Raw genomic sequence first — 5,365 nt, 5'->3', positions numbered from 1 at the left:
CGGAGCTCGATCTGGGGCAGAGCCCAGGGGGGCAGACGGCACAGAAAGGGGGCCCACCCCTTCCCCCCCGAACCCATCCCGGGAGGAAGCCTAGCAGGTTGGCGCAGGCGGCGTAGGGGCGCAGCCGGAGGGAGAAGCACCCGGGAGGCAGTGACTGATCTGGGAGGGGGGAGAACAGCGTCCCAGCTGGGGTGCCGTCCCGCCGGGAGTTAGGCGAGAAGCCGACGGGGCGCGAGCGGGGGGGGGGTCAGCTGTGTTTCCCTGGAGTGACCCCAGGGCGGGGCCCACGCGTTCGTGCGGGAGGACGCGCACCCAGTCCGCGCGTGTGGCGCGGCACACCAGAGGGAGAAATCCCCGGAGGTGTCTGGTCTCAAAACAGGGAAAGCAGCATCCCAGACGGGGAGCCATTCCGCTGGGATCTGGGCACGTGCGCGCGCGCGTGCGCGCGCGCGGGCGGGGCATGAGCGCGGGGTCCATTTTTATTACCCTGAATTGACCCAGGGGGCGGGACCACCTGGTCGTGCGAGTGACGCCCTCCCAGTTTGCGTGAGAGGTGTGCACACTGGAAGGAGAAGTCCCCGGGAGGAACTGATTGGTCCCGAAGCGCAGAAAGTAACGTCCCAGACAGGGTGCCGTCTTGCCAGAGATTGGGCGCGCGCACGAGCGGGCCGTGAGCGCGGAGTCCATTTTTATTGCCCTGAATTGACCCAGGGGGCGGGCCCACCTGGCCGTGCGGAGGAACTGATTGGTCCCGAAGCGCAGAAAGTAGCGTCCCAGACGGGGTGCCGTCCTGCCGGGGCTTGGGCGCGCGCACGAGCGGGGCGTGAGCACGGAGTCCATTTTTATTGCCCTGAATTGACCCGGGGGCGGGCCCACCTGGCCGTGCAGGTGACGCCAAACCAGTTCGCGCGAGAGGTGTGGCGCTCCGGAAGGAGAAGTCCCGGGGAGGAAGTGACTGGTTCCCGAACAGGGAAAGCAGCGTCTCAACCCGGAAGTCATCCCGCTGGGATTTGGGCGCGCGCACAGGCGGGGCGTGACCGCGGGACCTAATTATAATCGCCTAAATAGACCCTGGGGGCGGGCCCACCCGTTCGTGCGGGAAACGCCCACCCAGTGCCCACGAGCGGTGCCGCGCACCGGAGGAAGTCCCCAGGAGGAAGTGACTGGTTTCCGAGCAAGGAAAGCAGTGTCCTAGCCAGGGACCCGTCCAGCCTGGATTTTGGTGAACGGGGGCGGAGCGTGAATGTGGTGTTCAGCTCTATATTCTGTGGTGCTACACTCCTAGCTCTCAGATCCCTCCCCCACCCTCCCCAGACGACCCCATTAACATCCGAATACCCGGAGCCAGAGAGAGAATTCAGATAGGGATCTGACTGCATTTTTTTTTAGCTGACTACTTGGAAAATCTAGTTTCCCAGTGATGGCTCGGAGACAGCAGTCCATATCAAACCACATAAAGAAACAGACCATGACAGCTTCTCCAACCCCCCAAACAAAAGAATCAAAATCTTTCCCAAATGAAGATACAATCCTGGAATTATCAGATACAGAATATAAAAAACTAATTTACAGAATGCTTAAAGATATCACAAATGAAATTAGGATAAATGCAGAAAAAGCCAAGGAACACACTGATAAAACTGTTGAAGAACTCAAAAAGATTATTCAAGAACATAGTGGAAAAATTAACAAGTTGCAAGAATCCATAGAGAGACAACATGTAGAAATCCAAAAGATTAACAATAAAATTACAGAATTTGACAACGCAATAGAAAGTCAGAGGAGCAGACTCGAGCAATTAGAATGTAGACTGGGACTTCTGGAGGACCAGGGAAACAACACCAACATAGCTGAAAAAAAATCAGATAAAAGAATTAAAAAAAATGAAGAAACCCTAAGAATCATGTGGGACTCTATCAAGAAGGATAACTTACGAGTAATTGGAGTCCCAGAACAGGGAGGGGGGACAGAAAACACAGAGAAAATAGTTGAAGAACTCCTGACACAAAACTTCCCTGACATCATGAAAGAAGAAAGGATATCTATCCAAGATGCTCATTGAACCCCATTTAAGATTGATCCAAAAAGAAAAACACCAAGACATATCATCATCAAACTTGCCAAAACCAAAGACAAACAGAAAATTTTAAAAGCAGCCAGGGAGAAAAGAAAGGTTTCCTTCAAGGGAGAATCAATAAGAATGAGTTCAGACTACTCAGCAGAAACCATGCAGGCAAGAAGGGAATGGGACGACATATACAGAGCACTAAACGAGAAAAACTGCCAACCAAGGATCATATATCCAGCAAAACTCTCTCTGAAATATGAAGGAGAAATTAAGATATTTACAGATAAACACAAGTTTAGAGAATTTGCAAAAACTAAACCAAGACTGCAAGAAATGCTAAAGGAGATTGTTTGGCCGGATGACCAATAATATCAGGTACCAGCACAATACAAGGTCACAAAACAGAACGTCCTGATATCAACGCAACTCAAACAGGGAAAGCACAAAAACAAACAAATTAAGACTAATTCTAAAAAATAAATAAATAAACAAAATAATACACACAACAGGAAATCATGGAAATCAATAGATAAACGATCAAAATAATCAAAAAGAGGGACTAAATATAGGAGGCATTGAACTGCCAGATGGAGAGTGATACAAGGCGAAATAGAAGGATACAAGTTAGGTTTTTACTTAGAAAAATAGGGGTAAATAAAAAGGTAACCACAAAAAGGAATATCAATTCCATAACTCAAGAAAAAAGCCAAGAAAAACGTAACGATTCAATAAACACAAAGTTAAACATTATGAAAATGAGGATCTCACAAGCTACTAAGAAAAACGTCTCAGCACAAAAAAGCATGTGGAAAAATGAAATGGCCAACAACACACATGAAAAGGCATCAAAATGACAGCACTAAAAACTTACTTATCTATAATTACGCTGAATGTAAATGGACTAAATGCACCAATAAAGAGACAGAGAGTCACGGACTGGATAAAAAAACACGATCCATCTATATGCTGCCTACAAGAGACACACCTTAGACTTAGAGACACAAACAAACTAAAACTCAAAGGATGGAAAAAAATATATCAAGCAAACAATAAGCAAAAAAGAAGAGGAGTAGCAATATTAATTTCTGACAAAATAGACTTTAGACTTAAATCCGCCACAAAGGATAAAGAAGGACACTATATAATGATAAAAGGGACAATTGATCAGGAAGACATAACCATATTAAATATTTACGCACCTAATGACAGGGCTGCAAGATACATAAATCAAATTTTAACAGAACTGAAAAGTGAGATAGACACCTCCACATATATAGTAGGAGACTTCAACACACCACTTTCGGAGAAGGACAGGACATCCAGTAAGAAGCTCAATAGAGACACGGAAGACCTACTTACAACAATCAACCAACTTGACCTCATTGACTTATACAGAACTCTCCACCCAACTGCTGCAAAATATACTGTTTTTTCTAGCGCACATGGAACATTCTCTAGAATAGACCACGTATTAGGGCATAAAACAAATCTTTGCAGAATCCAAAACATCGAAATATTACAAAGCATCTTCTCAGACCACAAGGCAATGAAGCTAGAAATCAATAACAGAAAAACTAGGGAAAAGAAATCAAATACTTGGAAAATGAACAATACCCTCCTGAAAAAAGACTGGGTTATAGAAGATATCAAGGAGGGAATAAGGAAATTCCTAGAAAGCAACGAGAATGAAAATACTTCCTATCAAAACCTCTGGGACACAGCAAAAGCAGTGCTCAGAGGCCAATTTATATCGATAAATGCACACATACAAAAAGAAGAAAGAGCCAAAATCAGAGAACTGTCCCGACAACTTGAGCAAATAGAAAGTGAGCAACAAAAGAATCCATCAGGCACCCGAAGAAAACAAATAATAAAAATTAGAGCTGAACTAAATGAATTAGAGAACAGAAAAACAATTGAAAGAATTAACAAAGCCAAAAGCTGGTTCTTTGAAAAAATTAACAAAATTGATAAACCATTGGCTAGACTGACTAAAGAAAAACAGGAAAGGAAACAAATAACCCGAATAAGAAACGAGAAGGACCACATCACAACAGAACCAAATGAAATCAAAAGAATCATATCAGATTACTACATAAAATTGTACTCTAACAAATTTGAAAACCTAGAAGAAATGGATAAATTCTTGGAACAATACTACTTACCTAAACTAACACATTCAGAAGTAGAACAACTAAATAGACCCATAACAAAAAAAGAGATTGAAACGGTAATCAAAAAACTCCCAACAAAAAAAAGTCCTGGCCCAGATGGCTTCACTGCAGAGTTCTACCAAACCTTCAGAGAAGACTTAACACCATTACTATTGAAGGTATTTCAAAGTATAGAAAAAGACGGAATACTACCCAACTCATTCTATGAAGCTACCATCTCCCTGATACCAAAACCAGGTAAAGACATTACAAAAAAAGAAAATTTTAGACCTATATCCCTCATGAACATAGATGCAAAAATTCTTAATAAAATTCTAGCCAATAGAATCCAACAACACATCAAAAAAATAATTCACCCTGATCAAGTGGGATTTATACCAGGTATGCAAGGCTGGTTTAATATCAGAAAAACCATTAATGTAATCCATCACATAAATAAAACAAAAGACAAAAACCACATGATCTTATCAATTGATGCAGAAAAGGCATTTGACAAAGTCCAACACCCATTTATGATAAAAACTCTCACCAAAATAGGAATTGAAGGAAAATTCCTCAACATAATAAAGGGCATATATGCAAAGCCAACGGCCAATATCACTCTAAATGGAGAGAACCTGAAAGCATTTCCCTTGAGAACGGGAACCAGACAAGGATGCCCTTTATCACCGCTCTTATTCAACATCGTACTTGAAGTCCTAGCCAGGGCAATTAGGCTAGACAAAGAAATAAAGGGTATCCAGATTGGTAAGGAGGAAGTAAAGCTATCACTATTTGCAGATGACATGATCGTATACATGGAAAACCCTAAGGAATCCTCCAGAAAACTACTGAAACTAATAGAAGAGTTTGGAAGAGTCTCAGGATATAAAATAAACATACAAAAATCACTTGGATTCCTCTACATCAACAAAAAGAACACCGAAGAGGAAATAACCAAATCAATACCATTCACAGTAGCCCCCAAGAAGATAAAATACTTAGGAATAAATCTTACCAAGGATGTAAAAGACCTATACAAAGAAAACTATAAAACTCTGCTACAAGAAATTCAAAAGGACACACTTAAATGGAAAAACATACCCTGCTCATGGATAGGAAGACTTAACATAGTAAAAATGTC

Source organism: Loxodonta africana, chromosome 8 (genome assembly GCF_030014295.1).
Source record: "Loxodonta africana isolate mLoxAfr1 chromosome 8, mLoxAfr1.hap2, whole genome shotgun sequence".
In the NCBI taxonomy this organism is placed as follows: domain Eukaryota; kingdom Metazoa; phylum Chordata; class Mammalia; order Proboscidea; family Elephantidae; genus Loxodonta; species Loxodonta africana.
Note: the sequence above shows the minus strand (reverse complement) of the source record.